Source organism: Ursus americanus, chromosome 19 (genome assembly GCF_024610735.1).
Source record: "Ursus americanus isolate L20-20 chromosome 19, mUrsAme1.1.p, whole genome shotgun sequence".
NCBI lineage: Eukaryota > Metazoa > Chordata > Mammalia > Carnivora > Ursidae > Ursus > Ursus americanus.
The window spans coordinates 17,250,542-17,275,907 of NC_142145.1; the positions used below are offsets into that span (position 1 = coordinate 17,250,542).

Sequence of the window (25,366 nt, forward strand, 5' to 3'; positions counted from 1 at the left end):
GATCTCAGGGTCATGGGGTCAAACCCTGCATTGGGCTCCACACTCAGTGTGGAGTCTGCTTGTCCCTCTCCCTCCCTTTTTGCCCCTCCCCCCACTAGCGTGCACATGCTCTCTAAAATAGGTAAATAAAATCTTTAAAAAATATGTTAGAGGGAATTCTTTGAGTGGAAAGGAAAGCTCACAATCAGGAGTAAGAAAATTAGTAAAGGAAAAAATTCACAGGTACATACAAACACAATAAAAGTAGATTAATCCCTTATGAAACCAGTAGAGATTAAAGCACAAAAATGGTAAAATCAATGATATCTATAAAAATTAGTCAAGGGATCCACAAAATAAAAGGATATAAAGTATGGCGACGCCATATACACAAAATGTGTGTTTGTGTTTGGGGGGGGGAACGGAAATTTAGCTTTTAAAATGGGTTCAAACTTAAGCGACCACCAACCTAATATAGATTGCTATATGCATAGTATATTACATATAAGCTGAAATTTGAACAGATAAATTACTAGCAGTAAAATTGAGTCAATAATCCAAAAACTCCCAATAAATAAAAGTCCAGACCAGATGGCTTCACAGGTGAATTCTACCAAACACGTAAGAGTAGAGTTAATATTCTTCTCAAACTATTCCAAAATATGGAAGAGGAAGGAAAGCTTCCAAATTCAGTCTAAGAGGTCAGCATTGCCCTGATACTAAAATCAGATAGAGACACGTAAAAAAAGGAAAACTACATCCCAGTATCTCTGACCAACATAGATGCAAAGTTCCTCAATAAGATGTTAGCAAACTGATTCCAACAATATATTAAAACAAAACAATACAAAACACCACAATCAAATGGGATTTATTCCTGGGATACAAGGGTAGTTCAAATCAATCAATGTGATACATTGCATCAACAAGAGAAAGGATAAAAACCATATGATCATTTCAATAGATGCAGAAAAAGCATTTGAAAAAGTACAACATCCATTCATGATAAAAACCCTCAACAAAGTAGGTTTATTTTTTTTGTTGTTTAAAGATTTTATTTATTTGTTTGAGAGTGAGACAGAGATAGCAACAGAGATAATGAAAGAGAGCACGAGAGAGAGCACAAGCCAGGGGGAGGGGCAGAGGGAGAGGGAGAAGCAGTCTTCCGCTGAGCAGGGAGACCGATATGGGGTTCGATCCAAGGACCTTGGGATCATGACCTGAGCCGAAGGCACACATTTAACTGACTGAGCCACCCAGAAGCCCCAGCAAAGTAGGTTTAGAGGGAACAAACCTCAACATAATAAAGGCCATATATGAAAAATCCACTGGTAACATCATGCTCAATGGTGAAAAACTGAGAGCTCTTCCCCTAAGACTGCGAACAAGACAAGGATATGCTCTCACCACTTTTATTCAACATAGTATTGGAAGTCCTAGCCACGGCAATCAGACTAGAGAAAGGAATAAAAGGAATCCAAATTGGTAAGGAAGAAGAAAAACTTTCACTATTTTCAGAAGACATGATACTGTATATAGATTGCCCTAAAGACTCCACCAAAAAACTACTCAAACTGATAAATAATTCAGTAAGGTCACAAGATACAAAATTGATATACAGAAATCAGATCCATTTCTATACACTAATAATGAAGTAACAGAAAGAGAAATTAAGAGGGGCGCCTGGGTGGTGCAGTCGTTAAGCGTCTGCCTTCGGCTCAGGGCGTGATCCTGGCGTTCCGGGATCGAGCCCCACATCAGGCTCCTCTGCTAGGAGCCTGCTTCTTCCTCTCCCACTCTCCCTGCCTGTGTTCCCTCTCTTGCTGGCTGTCTCTGTCAAATAAATAAATAAGATCTTTAAAAGAAAAAAAAAGAGAAATTAAGAAAACAATCCCATTTACAACTGCACCAACAATTTTTAAAAAATACCTAGAAATAAACTTAAAAAGATCAAACACCTGTACACCAGAAACTGTAAAACAATGATGAAAGAAGTTGAAGATGACACAAACAAATGGGAAGATATAACATGCTGAAGGACTGGAAGAACCAATATTGTTAACATGTCCATACTACCCAAGGCACCCTACAGATTTAATGCAATCCCTATCAAACTACCAACATCATTTTTCACAGAATTAGAACAAATAATCCTAAAATTTGTATGGAACTACAAAAGAATCCAAATAGCAAAAGCAATCTTGAAAAAGAAGAACAAAACTGATGGTATCACAATTTCGGATTTCAAGATATACTACAAAGCTGTAGTTATCAAAACAGTATGATACTGGCACAAAAATAGACACAGTGATCCATGGAACAGGATAGAGAACTGAGAAATAAACCCATGCTTATATGATCAATTAATCTATGACAAAGGAGGCAAGAATATAAAATGGGAAAAAGTCTCTTCAACAGATGGTGATGGGAAAACTGGACAGCTACAGGCAAAAGAATGAAACTGGACCACTTTCTCACACCATACACAAAAATAAACTCAAAACAGATAAAGACCTAAATGTGAGATCTGAAACCATAAAATTCCTAGAAGAAAACATAGGAAAAGGGCTCTTTGACATCAGCTGTAGAAACATTTTTCTAGATATGTCACCTTTGGCAAGGGAAACAAAACAAAATAAACTGTTGAGACTACACCGAAATAAAACCATGAAATTTACAACAGTATGGATGGGCCTTGACAGCATTCGGCTAAGTGAAATAAGTCAGAGAAAGACAAATATTATATGATCTCACTTATACGTGGAGTCTAAAAGCAAACACACAATAAAACAAACAAAAAACACCTGGACCTCATGGAAACTGAAAATAGACTGGTGGCTGCCAGAGGAAGGGGTGGGGTAGGGAGTAAAAAGGTAAAGGGGGTTAAAAAGCACAAACTTCCATGGGGCGCCTGGGTAGCGCAGTCGTTAAAGCGTCTGCCTTCGGCTCAGGGCGTGATCCCGGCTTACCAGGATCGAGTCCCACATCGGGCTCCTCCGCTATGAGCCTGCTTCTTCCTCTCCCACTCCCCCTGCTGTGTTCCTTCTCTCGATGGCTGTCTCTCTGTCACATAAATAAATAAAATCTTTAAAAAAAAAAAAAAAAAAAAAAGCACAAACTTCCACTTATAAAATAAGTCATGGGGATGTAATATACACAAAATGTATATTTGTTCTATAGTTATTATTGTATTGTATATTTGAAAACTGCTAAGAGAGTAAATCCTAAAAGTTCTTGTTATAAGAAAAAAATTCGTTAAGTATGTATGGTGATGGATATTAACTAGACTTGTGGCAATCATTTCACAATACATATATATATATATCAAAATATTGTGTTGTAAACCTAAAACTAATGTTATATGTTAATTATATCAATAAAAAATATTTTAAAAAAGGAATGAAGTACTGGGGCACTTGGGTGGCTCAGTCTGTTAGGCGTCTCACTCTTGGTTTCAGCTCAGGTCGTGATCTCCAAGTTGTGGTTATTGAGCCCCACATCAGGCTCTGCGCTCAGCACAGAGTTTGCTTGAGATTCTCTCTCTCCCTCTCCTTCTGCCCCTCCCCCTCGTGAGCATGCGCACAGGCTCTTTCTCTCATAAATAAATAAATCTTAAAAGAAAAAAAAGGAAAGAAGTGCTACCACATGCTGCATGCTGGGAGAGCCTCCAACACATTATGCTAAATGAAAGATGCCAGATTCAAGTTTACATATTTATGATTCCACTTCTATGAAATACCCAGAATAGTTAAATGTATAGAGACAGCTGATATGTGGTTGTCAGGGGCTAAGGATAAAGGAGAATTGTGGTATAAGCCCTGACAGTTTTTTGCTGTTGTTTTTTATGATGCAAGTGCCCGCCTTGAGCTTTGATTGCCCCAGACATCTACTTCAAGAGGGGATCTCTAATAAACACATGGCCAGCCACAACTAGAAAAAATGCTAGGCTGCCTGCTTCAACTTAGGCTCCTTTGTTTTAGAGATCTTGGTTGATTTTGATAGATGACCATCTGGGCCACTCGCCTTTTCTCATTCCACACTTTAAATTCACACTCTTCTGGAAAGCTTGATTTTCTATTTATACAAAACAATAATGATGCAAAAAACACCTTAGCCTTCAAGATTATAGTGACTCTTTAGGATCAGTTCAAAGATCTTCCTTTACTCCTGCATATAAACATGAAGAAGTAATGATGCCTCCAACAGACATGGGTAGATAACTCACCACCCATTTCCAACCCCCTTCTTCCTTGCCCATCTCCACTACAGACTGGAAATGTAAACACCTACTTTCCCAAACTCCCTTGTAGCTAGGGATGGTGACGTGACCTATGTCTAGTCAATGAGACAGAAAGAGAAGCATGATGGGAAGACTTACTTTACTGCCTTTCACCTCATCTTACCTTAACCTCACTTCTTCCTTTGAATATGAATGTGATACCCAGAGCTCTGGCAGCCATATTGTGATCATGAGGCAACAAGCCAACATGTTAAGACAGCAGAGAAAAAAATTAGGTTACTGATGAAGCTGAACTTCAGACCTCCTACCTCCAGACTACTTCCATGTAAGAAAAATAAAGCCTTATTTATTTAAACGATGTTAGGTTTTCTGATAGATATGTGTGGCTTTCAAATGATACAATGCATGAAAAAGCAGCAAACCCAAGGAAAAGAAGAGGATTAAAGAGGGAAAATAATTTGAAAACAATTAGACAAAACAAACAAAAACCCTCAAATAAATTAGAGACATAAAAATTGTAAAGAAGGAAACAAATCTATCATTTTTGAAGGGGGTATGGTGGTATTCTTGGAAAATCTAAGAGATTCAACTAAAAAAACTATGGTAATAATTCAACAAGATAGTGGAAACAAAATAAATACAAAGATAACTAGCAGTTTTACAAACAACAAACAGAAGACATGATGGGGAAAAGATCATAATTGCAATTAAAAAGACAAAATACTTAGGAATAAACTTTACAAGACCTATATGAACAATGTTAAAACACTAGCATATTCAGAAAAGCTGAGCAAATGAAAGGCATGTCATGTTCTTAGCTAAGACCTAACGTCACAATTTTCCCTAATTTATAAATGGCATATCATCCCCATAAAAATGACAACAGTTTTCTTTAATAGACTGATTGTAAAGTTCGTATGGAAAAATTAATAAGAGACAGAAGAGTGAAAAAGACAATAAGGGAGACTACCCCTACCAGATCATAATTTAAAAAAGTAATGTAAACAGAATGATTCTGATGCATGATTATACCACCCACAGAACAGAACAGAACAGAAAACCCAGAGATAGACCCAAACACATGGAAACATGCTACATGTAAAGGTGGTACCAAAGATCAGTAGGGATAAAGACAGACTTTTTAATAAAGGGTATTGGATCTATAAGCAAACAAACTGGATACCATACAATGTAGTAGAATAAACTCCAAATAAAAGATTTAAGTGTAAAATAAAAACAAAAACAAGAAAAACAGTAATTCATAAAAGTTGGAAGAAAACATGAGAAAATCCAAATATAGACTACGAGTAGAGAAAGCCTTTCTAATTAAGATTAAAAATCCAAAGCCTCGGGGCACCTGGGTGGCTGGCTCAGTCAGTTAAGCATCTACCTTCGGCTCAGGTCATGATCTCAGGGTCCTGGGATCGAGCCCTGCATTGGGGTCCCTGCTCAGGAGAGAGGAGTTTGCTTCTCCCTTTCCCTCTCCTTCTGCCCCTCCACCCCACTCATGCTCACTCTCTCTTTTTTTCTCTCAAATAAATAAAATCTTTAGAAAAAAAAATCCAAAGCCTCTAAGGAAAGGTTAATGACTTCAAATGCATAAGGATGAAAGTGTTCCTTATAGAAGAAAAAAAGTGCTATAAGCAAACTCAAATGGCAAGATGGGAAAAAATATTTGCAACTCACATCACACGAAGGGCTAAGATTTCCTTGGAACTGAAAGATTCTGACAATCCAACAGGAAACAAAATGGGCAAAGTACATGAACAACGACAACAAAAAAATCACAGAAAAAAGAAATACAAATGGCTCCTAAACACTGAAAAGATGTTTCAACTTACCTGTACTAGGAGTGCATGGCTGGCTCAGTCAGTAGAGCATGCGAATCTTAATCTCAGGGTCTTGAGTTCAAGCCTCATACTGGCTGCAGAACTTACTTTAAAATAAAAAGATAAACTTACTTGTACTAAAGAAATGCAAATCAAAATAACTTTGATAGACCATCCACACCTATCAACTTGACAAAAAAAGGAAAGGCCTGGTAATGCACTGTTGAAACTATGGCAAAATAGGCTTTCTATTCTATTAATGGCAGGAATATAAATTGATAAAACTCTAGGGAGGGCAATTTATCCATTAAAATTTCAAGGACATAGGGGCTCAGTCAGTTAAGGGTCTGCCTTCGGCTCAGATCATGATCCCAGCATCCTGGAATTGAGCCCCATGTCAGGCTCCCTGCTCAGGGAGTCTGCTTTTCCCGCTCCCTCTGTCCCTCTCCCCTGGCCTCCCCACTTGTGCTCTTTCTCTCTCTCATGCTCTCTCTCTCAAATAAATAAAGAAAATCTTTTTTTAAAAAATTTCAAAAGCATATATATTTTGACATAGCAATCACATTTTTCAAATTTACCCAGCAGTTCTATTTGCCCACAGAGGAAAAAACATGTATAATTATTGTATTGTAGTGCTATTTGTAATAGCAAGACACTGGAAATGAGCAAGAAATCCATCATAAGAGACTAAAAGAATTTAATAAAGTACATCCTGATGACAGAACACAACAAACTAAAATGGAGACTAAGGGAGAATAAGAAAAATCTCTGTGATTCACTATGAAGCAAGAAGAGCCAAATGCAGAACTGTGTGTACAGCAACTACTTTTTATGTCAAAAAGGAGAACAAGAAAGAGAATGAATTGATCTATAGATTTAATGAAATCCCAACCATAACCCCACAAGATTTTTTGATAAAAACTGATGAGCTGATTCAATTTCAATTCAACTGACAAGCTAAAATTCAAATGGAAATGCAAAGGATCTAAAATAACCAAAATGAGAAAGAAGAAAAAGAAGAATAAAGTTTGAGGGGCTAACACTACTTGATCTCAAGAATTATTATAAAGCTATTGTTATCAAAACAGCACGGTTTTAAGCTTGAAAATAGCAAATAGATCAATGGGACAAAATTAAAAGTCCAGAAATAAACCCACACATATATCATCAATTTTTGACAAAGGTACAAAAGCAATGAAGTAGAGAAAGGACAGACCTGTCAACAAATGATGCTGGAACATTTGGATATTCATATGCAAAGAAAACCTTAACAAAACCTCCCAAAAAACTTAAGATCCATACCTCCTACAGGCAAAAGATGTGAACAGACACTTCAACAAAGAAGAAATACAGGAGTGATGTCATCAAGATGGCAACATTGTCTGTTCCTGACTCTACTCCCTCTTATAAAGAGATCAGCTAACAACTATTCATAAGCAAGATACCACTGAGAGAATCCTAGAACATGGGAGAGAGGCTGACGCACCCTCTGCAACACAGAGACCAAAAACGACCTCATTAGAAGGGTAAAAGGAGAGTTACACACTGACCTCACTGCCTCTCCCCAAGACTGGCACAGCAACATGCTGAGAGGTCTCCCCTGAGCCTAGAGTTCCTCCGGAGGGAAGAGAGAGCCCAGCATCCAGGCGCCCCAGCATTGTGGGTTGCCTCCTGGGAGCCTCCACTCGGACTAATCTGACAGGGATAACAGAGGAATCTAGAGGGCTCAACTACTGGAGGTCCGATTGTGACAGAGAATGGGTAATGGCATGCCACAACTGGTACTCAGATCTTGTTAGACCAAATTCCTACATGCGGCACCCAAGGAGCAATCCCAATCAGCAGTTTTGCTTGTGCAGAGCCAAGCCCGTAGCACAGTCTGACCAGAGAACTCAGCAGGGTACAGGTTTGCCTGATGGTAGGGTCCTCGAACAAAGAGCTTTGGAAGCCCTGTGAACTGGCCTGCTGCGCACAGGCAGACAAGTGAGTCATAGCGTGGCACACAGCTGGCTGTAATTTCCAGTTCTTCCAGATGAGAAAGCCTGATCTGGTTCATCTATTAAGCTGCCTGGAACTAGCCTAGGCAGAAGTCATAGCCCTGCCCATTGCTGAATACAATCTTCAGCCTGCCCAACCAGAGAATCTAACCACTGCACACAGGAACCCACATAACCCATCCAACAGCCCTGCTTATAGCAGCTCTTGAACAGAGAGCACAGCCTATGGCTTTCCCCATCTGCAGAGCAAAAGCAGTGGCCAGGGAAATTCAGTGCACAGTCTTGCCTGATTCAAGTTCATAAACAATGAGCTGTGTAGCCCCTGCGGCCCATTCTGCTGCCCCACCAGAGCAGGGAAGCTAATTCATAGTGCCGTATACTGCTGAGTATAGTACTCCAACCTGACTGTCTAGTAAGCTGACCAGAGAACCCAGGCAAATGCAGAGCCCATCCTACAGCCTCACTTGGGCAGTGAACCAAGCCAGCTGTCCTAGTTGTTCTCAGTCAGCAGTATCCCCTCCACCCCAACCACAAAGCTTGGACCGTGGTCTCAAATAAAGACAGACCCTGACAGCACATCCCATCTGCCCAAGGATGTTACCAGCAGACTGTCCAGGAACCTACACTGAACTGACTGGTAAAGAATTGTCCCTACTAAAGTTAACCTATGAAATCTAGAAGAGGAAACTGCTCACTCAGATGCACACATAACAACATAAGGAATCAAAGACAATGAAAAATCAGGTAAACATGCCACCACCAAAGGAAACTAATAAACCTCTGATGACTAATCCTAAAGAAATGGAGATCTATGAGCTGCCAAGCACACAATTCAGAACAGTCCTCTTAAAGTTTAGCAAACTACAAGAACACAAAGAAAGAACACAATTAAACAATATTCAGAAAACAATGCATGAAGTACACTAAACAGAAAGCCTCAAAAAACCCCACAACATAAATCCTAGACCTGAAAAATGCAATGACTGAAGAATTCAATAGAGAGCTTCAACAGTAGACTCAACCTAAAGAAATGCAAAAGAATCACTGATTTAGAAAATAGGACATTTGAAATCAGAGGAGCAAAAGGAATAAAGAATGAAAAAAAGTAAAGAAAGCCTACAGTACTTATAGAACATAATCAAAAGAAATAATATCTGCATTGTGGAAATGCCAGGAGAAGAGAAAGGGATAGAAAACATATTTAAAGCAATAATGGTTGAAAATTTCCCAAACTTCTGGAGAGAAATGGGACATCCAGATCCATGAGGTCCAAAGGAGCCCAAATAAACTGACCATGAATAGGACTATAGGACTACATCAAGATACATTATAATTGTCAAAAGTCAAAGACAGAAGAATTCTGAAGGCAGCAGAAAAACAGGGAAGTTTAATACAAGAAAACCTCCATAAGACTACTGGTGAATTTCTCAACAGAAACTTATTGGGCTAGGAAAGAACAGGACGATATATTCAAAAATGCTGAAAGGAGGAAAAAAGATCTGTCAACTAAGAATTTTACACCCAGCAAATCTGTCCTTCTCCCAAACAAAAGACTCTCTAAACAAAAGCAGAGGAAGTTCATCACCTTTGTACTTGTCTTACAAGAAATGAAAAAGGGAGTTCTTTGAATAGAAGGAAACCAATAGAAATCATAAAAACATAAGAAGGTAACATAAAACTCGCTAGTAATGGTAAATATATAGTCAAAGTTAAATTCTATAATATGGTAATGGTGATGTGTAATTCACTTACGACTCTAGCTTAAAAATTAAAAAACACAGTAAAAATATCCTTAACTACAATATCTGTTATTGGTTACACAATATAAAAAATATGTGAACCTTAGCCTCATAACTTAAATTGTGAGGTGAAGGAGAAATAAAAGTGTAAAGTTTAGGAATGATATTGAAGTTCTTCTCAACTTGAGTAAGGGTGTTATAATTTTGAGAAAATTTATTTAAGCCTCATGGTAACCACAAGGGAAGAACCTGTAGTAATTACACAAAAGAACAGGATAATGGGGTCAGAGCATACTGATACCAAAAGACACCAAACACAAAAAAAATAGTAGGATAAGAAACAAGGAACAATAGATCTACAAAACAGCCAGAAAAGAATGAACAAAATGGCGTTAGTCTTTACTTATCAATAATTACCTTAAGTGTAAATGGATTAAATTCTCCAATTAGGGGCACCTGGTGGCTCAGCTGGTTAAGTGTCCAACTCTTGATCTCAGCTAAGGTCTCAATCTCAGGGTCGTGAGTTTGAGCCTCACGCTGGGCTCCATGCTGTGTGGACCCTACTTAAAAAAAAAAAAAAATCCAACTTAAAGACAGAGATGGCTGAAATGATTTAAAAAACAAAAATCAAGACCCAATGATATGTTGCCTGCAAAAGACTCACCTTCGGTTTAAAGATATACATAGACTGAAAATACAGGGATAGAAAACAGTATTTCAAAAAAACTGTAAGGAAAAAACCACCCCAAAACAGAAGTAGCCATGTTTGTATCATACAAAATAAACTTAAAACTAAAAATAGTAAAAAGAAACAAAGAAGATCATTATATAATGATACAGTGGTCAATCCATCAAGAAGCCATAACAATTGTAAATATTCGTGCACCCTACATCAGAGCACCTAAATATACAAAGCGAAAACTAAGAGAGCTAAAAGGAGAAACAAACGGCAATACGATAACAGCTGGGGACTTTAAGACCCCACTCTTAACAATGGATAGATTATCCAGACACAGAATCAATAAGGAAACAGATTTACACAGCACTATAGATCAAATGGACTTAACAGACATATACAGAATATTCTATCCAATAACAGCAATATACACACTTTTCAAGTGCACATGGAACACTTCTTAGGATAGACTGTATGTTATGCCACAAAATAAGTCTCAGCAAATTCAAGAAGACTAAAGTCTTATACAAAATATCTTCTCTGACCATGGTGGTATGGAACTAGAAATCAACAACAGGAGGAAGATGGAAAAATTCACAAATATATGGAAATTAAACAACATTCTTTTCAACAACCAATGAATCAAAAGAGAAATAAATAAGTATCTTGAGACAAGTGAAAATGGAAACACACATACTCAAACTTATGGGACACAGCAAAAGCAGTTCTAAGAGGAAACTTCCTAACATTAAGTGCCTAGAGTAATTATCAAAAAAGATCTCAAATAAACAACTTAACTCTAAGCCATAAGGAACTAGAAAAAGAAGAACAAACTGGCCCAATTTAGCAGAAGGAAATAATAAAAATTATAGCAGAAATAAATCCAAGAACAAGAGAAAAATAGAAAAGATTAACAAAACAAAGAGCTGGTTCTTTGAGAAGATAAGAGGACCTAAACCAACAAAACTGTAAATGGGAAAGGAAACATTACAACCAATAACACAGAAATACAGAGGATCACTAGAACCTACTATGAACAGCTATATGCCAAAAAACTGGACAACCTAGAAGAAATGGAAAAATTCTTAGAAATATGCAATCTAGGGATACCTGGGTGATTCAGTCGGTTAAGTGTCTACCTTCAGCTCAGGTCTTCCTGGGATTGAGCCCCAAGTTGGGCTCCCTACTCTGCGGGGCATCTGCTTCTCCCTCTCCCTTTGCCTGCTGCTCTCCCTGCTTGTGCTCTGTCAAATAAATAAAATATTAAAAAAAAAAAAAAGAAATATGTCATCTACTAAGCATGAATCAAGGAGAAATAGAAACTCCAAACAGACTGATTACTAGTAAGGAGATTGAATTAAAATTTTTATTTATTTGTCAGAGACAGAAAGAAAAAGAGGACGATCAGGGGGAGTGGCAGGCAGAGGGAGAGCAGGCTCCCTGCTGAGCAAGGAGCTCCATGCAGAACTCCATCCCAGGACCCTGGGATCATGACCTGAGCTGAAGGCAGATACTTAACTGACTGAACCACCCAGGTGTCCCAAGGAGATTGAATTAGTAACCAAAAATCTCCCAGCAAAGAATAGCCCAGGACCAAATGGTTTTGCTGATGAATTTTACCAAACATTTAAAGAAGAATTAATGCCAGTCCTTCTCAGACTCTTCCAAAAAACTGAAAGGGTGGGGGTGCCTGGGTGGCTCAGTTGGTTAAGAGTCTCCTTTTGGCTCAGGTCATGATCTCAGGGTCCTGGGATTGAGCCCCGCATCAGGCTCCCTGCTCAGCGGGGAGCCTGCTTCTCCCTCTCCCTCTGCTGCTCCCCCTGCTTGTGTGCTCTATCTCTCTGTGTGTCAAATAAATAAAATCTTAAAAAAAAAAAAAAAAACTGAAAGGGAAGGAACACTCCCAAATTTATTTTAGAAGGCCAGCACTACCTTGATAGGAAAGTCAGGAAATGACATCACAAGAAAAAAGAAAAAAGAAAACACGACAACAAAGAAACAACTATAGGCCAATATCCCTAATGAATACAGACACAAAAATTCTCAAAATACTAGCAAACCAAATTCAGCAGGATATTAAAAATATCATTCACCATGATCAAGTGAGATTTATCCCTGGGATCAAGTATGGCACAGCATATAGAAACCAACCATTGTGATACATCACATGAACAAAGTGAAAGAAAAAAAATCAGATGATCATACCCATAGACACAGAAAAAGCATTTGAAAAATTCAACATCCATTAATGATAAAAGCTCTTAACAAATAAGGTATAGAAGGAATGAACCTCAACATAATAAAGGCCATATACAAAACAGGCGCACAGCTAATGAACTCAATGGTGAAAGGTTGAAAGCTTTTCCTTATTCCAAAAACAGGAACAAGACAACAGTGTCACTCTTACCATTCCTGTTCAACACAGTACTAGAAGTCCTAGCCAGAGCAACCAGGCAAGAAAAAAGAAGTAAAAGGCATTCAGAATTGTAAAGGAAGAAATAAAATTGTCTCTCTTTGCAAACGACATGATTTTATATAGAGAAAAATCCTAAAGACTCCACCAAAAAACTGTTAGATCTAATCAACAAATTCAGTGAAGTTGCAGGTTACAAAAAGACATTTTTAAAAAGTAGCATTTCTATATACTAATAATAAATAACCCCCAAAAAGAAAGAACACCACCCCATTTACAATAGCATCAAAAACAATAAATACTTAAGAATAAATTAAACCAAGGAGGTAAAAGATCTCTACTTTGAAAACTACAAGACATTGATGAAAGAAACTGAAGCAGAGACAAATAAATGAAAAGGTATCCTGTGCTCATGGATTGGAGAAATTAATATTTTTTAATGTCTACACTACCAAAGCTATCTGCAGATTCAATGCAATCCCTATCAAGATTCCAATGGCATTTTTTATAGAAGTAGAAAAAATAATTCTAAAATTTATAGGGAACCACAAAAGACCCCAAGTAGCCAAAGCAATCCTAAGAAAGGACAAAGCGGAAGGCATCACACTTCCTAATTTCAAGCTATACCATAAAGTTAATCAAAAACAGTATGGTACCAGCATAAAAACAGATACATAGACCAATAGAACAGAACTGAGAGCCCAGAAGTAAACCCCAACATATGCAGCCAACTAGAATTAGACAAGGGCGCCAAGAATACTCAATGAAAAAAAGACCATCTCATCGATAAATGGTGCTGTGAAAACTAGATATCTGTGTGTAAAACAGTGACACTAGACCTCTATCTTACACCACACACAAAAATTAACCCAAAATGGATGGAAGACCTAAATGTAAGATACGAAATCATAACAATCCTAGAAGAAAACATAGGAAAAAAACTCCTTGACATAGGTCTTGGCAATAATTTTTTCGATATGACACCTAAAACATAAGCAACAAATTAAAAAATAAACAAGTGGGACTACATCAAACTAAAAAGCTTCCAAAGAGCAAAAACAACAAACAAATAAACAAAATCAACAAAATAAAAAGACAACTTGCAGAATCAAAATGCAAATTATAGATGTAGCTGATAAGGGGTTAATACCCAAAATATACAGGGAACTCATACAACTCAATAGTAAAAAAAAATAATAATAATTTAAAAATGGGCAAAGGACTGGAGTAGACATTTGTCCAAAGAAGACATACAAATGGCCAACACGTACATTTAAAGATGCTCAAAACCACTAATCACAGAAATGCATTTTAAAACCACAATGAGGTGGGACGCCTGGGTAGCGCAGTTGTTAAGTGTCTGCCTTCAACTCAGGGCATGATCCCAGTGTTCTGGGATCGAGCCCCGCATCAGGCTCCTCCGTTGGGAGCCTGCTTCTTCCTCTCCCACTCCCCCTGCTCGTGTTCCCTCTCTTGCTTGCTGTCTCTCTGTCAAATAAATAAATAAAATCTTAAAAAAAACAAAAACAGAAAAACCACAATGAGGTATCCCCTCTTGCCTGTTAGAATGACTATTATCAAAAAGATAAGAGATAACAAATGCTGGTGTATACGTGAAGAAAAGGGAACCTTTGTACATTGATAGGGTTGGTAAATGATGGTAGGATTGTACAATGATGCAGCCACCATGGAAAACAACATAGGGGATCCTCAAAAAATTAAAAGTAGTACTACCATATGATCTCACAATCCCATTTCTGAGTATATACCTGAAGGAAACAAAAGCACTATATCAAAGAGACACATGTACCCACATGTTCATAACAGCATTATTTATAATAGCCAAGACACAGAAATAATCTAAGCATCCACTGATGGATGAATGGATAAAGCAGTTGTGGTGTATTATGTGTGTATAATATACACAATGGAATATTATTTATCCATAAAAAATGTGGAAATCCTGCCATTTGGATAGACCTTGAGGGCATCATGCTAAGTGAAATAAGTCAGACAGAAAAAAGATAAAACTCTATGATCTCATTTATATGTGGAATCTAATAACAAACAAAATACCCAAAGTCATAGAAAAAGAAACCAGATTTGTGGTTACCGTAGGTGGGAAGGGGGGGAGCTGGATGAAGGATGTGTAAAGACACAACTTCCAGTTACAAATAAGTACAAGGGATGTCATCTACAACATGGCGGCTATAGTTTACACTGCTGTATGATATACATGAAAGTGTTAACAGAGGAAATCCTAAGAGTTCTCATCATGAAGAAAATAATTTTTTTCTTTTATTTTGTATCTATATGAAAGGATGGATGTTAAATAAACTTATTGTGGGGGGCGCCTGGGTGGCACAGCGGTTAAGCATCTGCCTTCGGCTCAGGGCGTTGTGGGATCGAGCCCCACATCAGGCTCTTCCGCTGTGAGCCTGCTTCTTCCTCTCCCACTCCCCCTGCTTGTGTTCCCTCTCTCGCTGGCTGTCTCTATCTCTGTCAAATAAATAAATAAAATCTTAAAAAAATAAAAAAATAAAAAATAAACTTATTGTGGTAATCGTTTCACAAAATTCATAAGTGAAATCATTAACTTAGTGCTATATATCAATTATAACTCAATAAAACTATAAAAAATGAAGATATACATATGTCAAAATAACACATGAAGAGAGGCTCAACATTACTAGTCATCAGGGAAACGCACGAGGAGGAATACAAATGAGCATGAGAAAGCTGTTTGGGGGGGCGCCTGGGTGGCACAGCGGTTAAGCGTCTGCCTTCGGCTCAGGGCGTGATCCCGGCGTTATGGGATCGAGCCCCACATCAGGCTCCTCCGCTGGGAGCCTGCTTCTTCCTCTCCCACTCCACCTGCTTGTGTTCCCTCTCTCGCTGGCTGTCTCTGTCTCTGTCTCTGTCAAATAAATAAATAAATAAATAAATAAATAAATAAATAAATAAAAAGAAAGCTGTTTGGGGTGACGGATATGCTCACTATCTCGACTGTGGTGATGGTTTGACAGGCATATCAATATGCTAAAAATACCAATTGCACATTTTAAATATGTGCAGTTTATTATATATCATCTGTACTTCAAAAGAAGCTTTTTAAAGAAATAAAGGAGTTGGGATGAGCACTGGGTGTCAAATGTTAAGTGATGAGTCACTAAATTCTACTCCTGATGCCAATACTACACTATATGTTAACCAACTTGAATTAAAGAAAAAAAAAAGAAAGAAGGAAGAAAGTGACTTTAAAAATGGAATTATCTTTTCATTCAAAAAAGTTTAAAGTTTTGAATGCTATGAATATTTTACCTACTCCAAAAATGAAATAAAAAATCAAAATTCGTTTTAAGCCAAAGAACAGTAGTTGGAGTTCATATTTTTCCTGCTTAAGCTACAAATCCTCTCAAAATGAGAATCTCCCTAGCCTACACACTTCCCACTAGACCAGCAACCCTGCGCTCTTTAGTCTGCCCTCCTGGATGACTCAGAATCCCAAGAGATGGTTACTGACTGAGAGCTGTGTTTTGTTAGACAATTTATATGTAAATGTCTTTGCCCTCAGAATGAGTCTGAGTAACATCTTAAGGACAGGGCAAAGGAACAGAAGCTCCAATAGAATTGAAAAGAATGTGCCAGATGCAAAGACCAGCATATATATTATATACAATAATTTGAAACGGAATAAATACGGTTTGTATATTTTTAAAAAACAGCACCACCAAAGACCAGTGTAGATTTGCCTCGACGCTGTCCAATCAATTACCAGCTAAGAAGACCTCAGTAAGTACGATACTTAGGAAGAAATAACCCTCAGTTTTTTAATCATCAGGAATTTGGCCTCAAAACTTGAATAAAATTAGAATACATTTATTGACAATAAATATAAGAGGAAAGGGATCTAACACGGAGAGAAATCCAAACCTCCTGACCAAACTTTGTGGTTAAAAACCCAAGTTGCTCTGGACAAATTCAGGATGTAAGTCACTCACTCAAGATAACTTGTTTATGATCTCCAGTTGGGAGTGATTATCAATGCTCCTTTGCCCCTGATGCTATTAAGCAACAGCAGCCATCCTGGAAATGCCGTCACAGCCATGGAATACCTCCCTGTTTCTTTTTCACTAGAGAATGAAAGATACTGGATCTGGCTTATGGAGCCAACATGGGAGGGTCCTTTACCCCAGCATTTCTCAATCAGGCACGATTCTCCAGATGCTGAGAATCAACCTTGAAAATAGAGGTCTGATACCGGAAGGGGCCCCTGGGCTCGCTAAACAATAGAAATTGACAAGAAGCCAAATGGGAGTTCCAGGCAAGGCTTTACTGGGGCTTCTCCTCCAGCACAAGGGAGACAGCAGCAGCCCTGAGGCTTTCCAGGCTGGCTCCCTGAGGAGAGGTCAGGGAGAGCTTTAAAATTAGAGTTAGGCAGGAAAAGGGTAACATCTGAACACGCAGAGGTGGGGAATTTTTGGCTCTCAGCACTTAAAGGTCTTGATTCTTAGGTAGGACATGTCTAATTAGTATGTTAAATCTCTACCCCTGGGAGGGATTTTTATTATAATGAGGGAGAAAGTCAGCACTGGGGTCCATCTAGGTGCAGACTGGTTTGGCCCTGTCTTTGCCAGTCTTTGTAGTAAGCATCTTCCCACCGCACTCCTGCAAGATAAACTATTCAAGAGGCATAGAGTTCTAGCTTTTTTTTTTTTTTTCCTTATGGAGGCAGTCAAGGAACACTGGATTTTGTGGTCAGGGTTGAGGGGACCCCAGTCCAGTCCCTCCTCTGTCTCATCTTCAGAACCTGCTTCACGCTGAATGGGGGCTATTGTCCCTGTCCTACCCCGGAGGGGTCTCACTGACTGTTCTAATGATTTATAAGGACTAGAATCCTCCTGTAGTGGTGTAGGTTGGAATCCTTGCACCGCCACGAGCTTGACTTGGAATTACTGAAGCTGAAAGACACAGCTTTTCCAGGAGGTTAAAAACCCAGGGCCCCAAAAGTAACAGCAATAAAATGGCCACTAAGGTCCAAGGAAAGGCAAGAACCAAGTATCATTTGGTAGGTGCCCTCTAGTGGACTCCCAGGTGGTTTGGGCAGTGGGGTTGTTAAAATTTTGTAGCCATGTAGCCTGTTGGAGGATGATGTCAGCCTTTCAGTTCTCCAGAAACATTACTGAAGCAACAAGACATATTCGCAATAGCACCTATTCCCCCTTGCTCAGCCAGTACATAATCCAAGGCTAACCAGTGATCTAAGACTCTTGAAGTCAGAGAATCTAATGATTTTTGTATGAGTTTAAAATCCTGTCCTGTTTCAGACACCACCATGGACACGGTATATGGCAGCACTGTTGTAAATTAATCCCCAGCCAGTCCCATCAAGGAACCAAGGTAACTATCCCGGCAGTCAGCAGACACACTGCTCATCTGGACCATGGTGATAGCTGAGTGCTCTGGGGGTTATTGGAGAATATTTATTTATTTATTTATTTATTTATTTATTTATTAAGATTTTATTTATGTATTTGACAGAGAGAGACAGCCAGTGAGAGAGGGAACACAAGCAGGGGGAGTGGGAGAGGAAGAAGCAGGCTCCCAGCAGAGGAGCCTGATGTGGGGCTCGATCCCATAACGCCGGCATCACGCCCTGAGCCGAAGGCAGACGCTTAATGACTGAGCCACCCAGGCGCCCCTATTGGAGAATATTTAATATCCTGGGGGGGGGTGCAATATACTCCATAGTCCAATCACCTCTAGTACGGTTAGTATCGAAGGACTGAACCACTATCCCCTTCCCACCTACCATTCCCAGGAACATTTCTCCTTTAGCCAGATATAAGAGTCCTGGATAGGATGGGTGTTAGGGGGCAGCCACAAGAAGTATTTGTGGTTGTCTCTCTGGTTTTCAGTGTTGGCAGTCTAGGATACCTGTGACCCTGCCTAACAGGCCAGGTAACTACGCCACCATGGCTGTATCTTCCAGATCCCATAGGGTGTCTGAACTACAGTTGGTCATAGTGCACATGAGCGGAATAGGGATCCGGCATGGGGTGAGCTACACCTTTTGGTGGGCAGGTTCCTCTTGTAGTCTGGCTACAGATGGGGGTCCTGCAAGGAGCACAAGAGGTGTTACGTGGGGGTAACCTGGGATCTATGTTGGTTTACCAGGTCAGGGCTGATGGATTAAACATTTTGTGGTGGTCAGGTTAACGGGTACTGGGTGGATGCAGAGGACTGGGTTCTTTGAGATTTACTGGCTCTGGAAATGGGGTGTTTTTGGACCTAGAACCATTCTGCAGGGTACCCCCACCAGACTCTGCCTCTGTTATTATAGACCTTGAAGGCCTCCTCCACCAACTTTGACAGTGGAGTCCAAGGGCCAGCCTCCCACTTTTGTACTCTTCTCCTAATGTTTGGAGCCAGCTGGGTAATAAACGCAGAGCCAGCGATGCCCTTCATGTCGCGCTCCAGCTCTGGGTCAGCATCCTTTCTGAATGTGTCCGTTACCCAGCTCAGAGACTGCCAGGCGTTCATCCTTCCCATGTGGAATCTTTCTAACCTTATCCTCATTTGCAAGTTTTAACATACACCTTTTCATCCTTTCAGACAAACAAGCGGTATAATGCCTCATTCTAGTTTGGTCACTAGGACACTGACGTCCTGCCAGGTCAGCCAGAACATCAGCCCCAGTCTGACAAACTCATCCCTAAACTTACCAGGATTTTCTGAAAATCTACCAAACCTTTCTTTGCATATCCCTAGGGGTCTCACAGAGAAAGGGACACATACTCTAGTAATTGCCCCATTCTCATCAACCACCTCCTGAAGGGGAGAGAGACCCTGGTGTGGCGGTGAGGTGAAGGAGGGAACTAGCTCGGAGCCTGACTGGGATCCCATTGGGGATAGTGCTGGGGGCTCCACTTTGGGGGGTTCTGGTGCTTCAGGAGCCTGACTAGGGTAAGCTGGGGGCTTAGGGAGGCCAGCTGGGACCTGAAAAGATTCTGAAAGGAGACGGTTTGGCAGTGGCTGGAAGAGAAGATCCATGACCAAATCTGGCTCTGAATCCTTTGGAGGTGGGGTAGAGATGGAGGCCACACATATACCTCAGGAGTCCTGCCCGCCTGGGTCTTCATACAGTTTTGCAAAGGCCTGGATGTAAAGCATCTCTCCCCACTCTTGAGATCATTTACCAAACAGATGCAACTGTAAAACAGAATTAAAGTCCAGGGACCCATTTGGTGGCCACTTCTTTTGATCACCGAAAGTGTACTGGGGCCAGGCCAAGCTACAAAGGAAAACTTTTTTTTCCAAGGCGTCTAATTTGAATTGGTCCAATTATTAAGAATGCAACCCAAGAGGAAGTCTTTTGGAATCCTCTGAGCATTTCCCATATTTACAAATAAAGCTGGTGTGCTATTATCAAAGAAGCTGGGTGGGGCTTCCAGATTGAGCATCTTAGGGATACAAGCGCAGTCCCAGTCACTATGGAAATAAAGGCTGTGGAGAAGAGAGAGACAACCAAGTACAAAGAGTGGAGGGGGTCCCGCAGTTCTGAAATCTGTGTCCCAGCAACCTCTCCAATATCCTCAATCTCACACCAAGTCCTTGTCCTGCTCAATCTTAACCCGAACTTACTTTGGGCTGAAATTAATTAATAAGGTGGCTAACCAGACAGGCAGAAAGAGAGAAAACAGAGATTTTAGGGTCAGAGAGAGCCTGTGCCCATGTATTATTTTGGGGTCTTCACAGGACAATGAGATCTAACCTGGTGACAAATTCTCGACTGGTGAGGCAACAAAGAAGCCCACCCAGCTCCTCTCCCCACAGATGGGGACAAAGGATCGAAAAGCACCCAGGAGTTTTAAAGAGGGTAACAAGACAGGGAGTCTCCAGGCTGAAAGTGGGCAGTGGGTGGAGGAGGGAGCTGGAAGGAACTGGAGAGTGAGAAGAAAGAAACCAAGCAGGGGCCGGTGGAGGGAGGTACTCTGTTCACTGCCTATTAGGATGGCTCAGGCCTGGCGGGGCAGGGAGGGGGGGCATTTCAACCCTCCTTTTTCTTGAGTGTCTATTCAGGCAACTCAGAACCAGGGAACAAGAGAAGGATAAAGAGAAAATATCAAATTTCCTGTGGCTATCAGTATACCTCCACCATGGTCACTAGTCCCCATCAGGGGGAGCCAGTTAGACCAGGGTCTGCACGGTGCAAGGCAGGCCTCTCCCACCCCTGCTGGTTAGTTCCGGGCCAGAGGAAGCAAGCTCTCGCAGACTGAGAGGAGCTAAGCTGTAGCTGTCTGGTAGCGGCTCCCACAGAATATAAGGAGGAGGAGAAGGAGCCTGGAAAAGAAGAGGGAGGTTAAATGAGAAGGGAAGGAAATAGGTAAGGAAGGGAAAAGGGAAAAGCACTGCCTGAATGAGAGTAGCGGGAACCCCAAGACACTAGAGGCAGACTTACTTAGCACAGGGACACCGAAGCAGCCGCGAAGGGATAGTGTCCAGCTGCCCCAATGGGTCCTAGACTCTCTCCCAGAGCAGGTGAAAGATCCCCTGGGGTCCTCTGTGGTCCCCAAAGAGCTAGGATACTGAATCAGGCTCTTGTGCTCTCTAAACAATAGAAATTGACAAGAGGCCAAACGGGAGTCCTTGCTCTGTCTCAGGTGGATTTGCTGACTGGGAATCATCTTGCAGCTTCATTATAAATTTAGCTCAACCGTGTAATGAATAAGCCAGTCTATGGAAATCCTGTAGGAAGTTTCCAGTTACCATCAGCTTTGGGACTCCCACCTATTTTCACCTTCCTTATTTCAATTCTGAGTGATCAACACAAAAATTTATGCTTACTGAAGAGTTTAATAAAGGTAACACAAAGGACTATTTTTAAAGTGAGAGTTTTGGTTCAAGTTTCTGGAAAACTTGCATCAAGATTTCATCACAGCACAGCTTGAATAAATGTGGACCCAGAAGAGCTTTTTTAAATTGTTGGATTTGTGTAAGACTTGGATATTTCTCATGATTTTGTGGCTTGGGGTGAAAATACTTTCACAACCTGCTCCTACAGCAAAACAAACAAACAAACAAACAAAAAACCCCAAACAAAACAAAACAAAAAACCCTGATAAACTAAGAAATCATCAGCTGGGCCTTAGACCCTATGAAGACTCACTCGGGCCTCAACTCCTGCCAAACTGATAGAGTGATTGTTCTTCAAACTAACCTAGAGGTTAGCTCTTCCTCAATGCTTTCAAAGAACACAATTCTGCTTGTGTACCCAGCTTCTTCTCCATTTTACTGCCTTCACCTTTCTTAAAGGCTATCCCAAGTTCCCATCATACCCAAGACAAGTCAGTGAAGAAACTAGCCCAAACTGATGCTAATTGTACTTTTAGGAAGAAATAGTAGCCTGGTGGGTCTATATGGGCATTGGGGTGGATCCTGAGAGCAAAAGGAAATCACGGAAGGTTGCCAACTGAAAAATGAAAAGGTTGGGTTTATTTTCTTAAGTGTTCTACTGGGCTGGAATGGAGATTAGCATGGGGAGCTGTGGAGATCCAGGTGACCCACAGAGGAGTTGTCAGGAGAAAGGATACTACGTGCACTGTTCTAGAAGGAAAGCATGGGTGTTGAATAGGGTTTGAGGGCAGTAAGAGAGGACAAGCAGAGAGCTACTATTTAATAGCGTGCAGCAAGAAACAGGTCATTTGCTGAGAGGTGGGGCAATGAGAAGAATCTGCAGTCTGAGACACAGATTTCTGAATTCCTGAGGCTTTCAGGAAGTGAAGAGGGAGTGCGTGAAGGTGGAAATGGGGCAGGTCCCCCAGCAGCCCTCGGCAGTTTGGTCCAAGGCTTGAAGATTTGATTCGTGCAAAATCATGAAACAAGAGATTAACAATGATTATTAATACCATTTCTACCCTAACTCAGAAGGCTTACTGGATGCCAAGCTAGGCATTTTTGTATACTTGATCTCATATCAACCTCACCACAACCTTTCCAGAAGATTATCATTTTACAGTGGAAAAATCTGTGGCTCATGGGAGTTGAAGGAACCTGGTCAGGGTTAGGGAGGCAGAACAGGAGTCTGGTATCCCCTGTACGTAGCTGGCTTTAGAGCCCCAGCTGCAGAATTGTCATTATTCACCTCCCTAAGGGAAGCATCTGGCAGGACTTTAGAATGACTTCACTCCTTTTTTTTTTCTTGTTAAGGGAGAGAGTATAGATTAGGTGTTTAAAAACGAGTTCACAAACATTAAGGAGCCTGGAAATCACTGAAGTAAACTATCGAGCAAACCTAAGTGCTTAAACTTTACAACGAAAAGGAAAGGTACGTTTACAATTCCTTACTGAAGAGTTTCATCGTAAGGATACCTCCCACTTTTTGTTTGCAGTTTCAAGCCGGTTTTAAACAGGACTGAGATTTTTGGATTACTTGACGATTCGCTAATTACCTGAACTCTGGGCCTCCCCTCCCCCCACCCCGCCCCCGTTCCCGGCTTGGGGATGGGTAAAGGTGCCTCAAAGACGCTTACAGTGATGTTTGCCTCTTCTCTCTCCGGAGACTCTTTTGAAGAGAAAATCGTTAGGAGCACGAGAGAACACTATAGACATTTGCGGGTTTGCTCCGACAGAGTAACCGAAAGACAGCGCTCCCGCGACGAGAGCGAGCCCGAGAGCTCCCTCTTAACACCTGGAGGTGATGGGTGGAGCCGCAAGGCAGCACCAGGTGAGCGAAAGACGGAAATGGTCGCAGACAACACGGCGGCGCCGACAGCGCGCGCCCTGAGTTCAAATAGGCAGTCGGCTACGGTGGCTCGTGAGGGCCATACAGTTTTAGGACAGCGATCGCATCTGGCGCCTGGTGGAGTGAAGTGGGTGTCAACCCAGACAGGGACAACCCTGAGTGGGCGCAGAGACGGACCATCGAGGACCACGAGAAGGGGGCGCCCCCAGCTGGCCAGAGTCGGATAAGGAGACAGAACAGCAATGCCTTTCATTTCATTTCATTCATTGTTTGTTCTTGGACGTGACCCCTTCAGCAACAGTGCAAGGAAAATTCTGTTTCTGGAGGGAGGTTGGACTAAATGAGACTGGTCACCAAACACTTAGTGCATGCAGGGCAGTCCAGACGACAGTTGCTTAATGCCACCTGACCGGATCCAGATGCAGCCAGCCTACAGCGAGGGAGCTGGGCAAATAAATACCCCAACCTTACTGTCCTCCCTCTTGCTCTTGTGCCTGGGCTCCCTGCTAGCTGTATCTGACCAGAAGACAGAGAGAACATTGGTGCGGTCCCCATTAGCCTCTGGGGGCCCAGGGCAGGGTAAAGAGAAATTCATCTGGCTGAGCTGTGGCAGGAAGCCCCTAAGATGGTTCCCACTGAGCTCCACCTCCTGCTATTCATTCCCTTGTGTAGTCCTCTCCCATGTTGTACTAGGGTTGGTGTCTGTGATCAGTAGAATAAGTGGAAATGATGAAATGTTACCTCACTAATCAGATTACAAGAGGCACTGCATCTTGGGTATTGGTTGTTGGTCACAGTGGAAAGCAGCTTTCTAAGATGGTCACCTTAATCTCACCTAATAGTCATGCCCTGGTGTAAAACCCTTTCTTTGAGTGTATCCAGGTGACCAGATTCTAACAAACAAAATATGGTGAAAGTTAGGGATGTCACTTCTGAGAGTAGGCTACAATGACTGTAACTTCCCTCTTGTTTGCTTGCTCTGATGAAGCCAGCTGCCTGGTGGAGAGGCCCACGTGGCAAAGAACTGAGGCCAACACTCAGCTGAGTGACAGAGGATCCATCCCAGGTGAGACTTAAGAATCTTAAATTATGATGCCTGCAGTCCCAGCTGACACCTGGATTGCAGCCTTTTGAGAGACCCAGAGCCAGAGCCCCCAGATTCCTGGTCCATAGACAACATGAGAAGCCAAATGCTGCTTGAAGTTTGGGGTAATTTATTATACAACAATAGGTAACGAATACAGCTTTCTCTCTCTCTGATCGCTTGCTTTGGGAGATGTCAGCTGTCCCATCATTAGAAGCGCTATGGGGAGCCCACCCCACAAAGAACATAAGCCTTCTGCCAGCGGCCCTATAAGTGAGCCTGGTAGTGGATCCTCACCTAGCCAAACTTCGGAAGACTGCAGCCCCTGCCCACAGCTTGATTCAGGAGACCCTGAGACCCAATCCCCAGAAGAGCTACCCCTGGATTCCTCAATTTTAGAAACTATGTGAAGTAATGAATATTTGTTGTCTTAAACTCTAAATGTTTGGGGTAATTTGCTTTGCAGCAACAGATAACGAATACGTGTGTGGGCAAACAAAAAAAGTTAGCAAAGCGGGAAAAGTTCATGAAAGTGGGTGAAATAATCTTGAAGAAAAGTATTTGGTTCATATTCTCCATAGAGTCTGAACCTATGTATGGAATTATTTTTAGTTTCTTTCATAGCACAAATAAGTTTTTCTTTGACTCAGGACAAACTCTGGTAT

The 25,366-nt window shown here is 41.1% G+C and overlaps 1 long non-coding RNA gene across 8 annotated transcripts in view; it reads right to left on the reverse strand.

Moving 5' to 3' along the window:
• LOC123787420 (uncharacterized) overlaps positions 1-23,645 on the reverse strand; it is a 57,353-nt gene extending 33,708 nt beyond the window's left edge. For 7 of the 8 annotated variants that reach the window (XR_006778211.2, XR_015727620.1, XR_015727618.1 and 4 more), the window contains exons 1-3: positions 23,406-23,645; positions 10,202-10,347; positions 6,061-6,155 (exon numbers count right to left, since the gene is read on the reverse strand). This is a non-coding gene — a long non-coding RNA (uncharacterized LOC123787420). The remainder of the gene's footprint in view (positions 1-6,060; positions 6,156-10,201; positions 10,348-23,405) is intronic. The other variant, XR_015727621.1, reaches the window with a different exon arrangement.
• Positions 23,646-25,366: the final 1,721 nt, after the last annotated feature.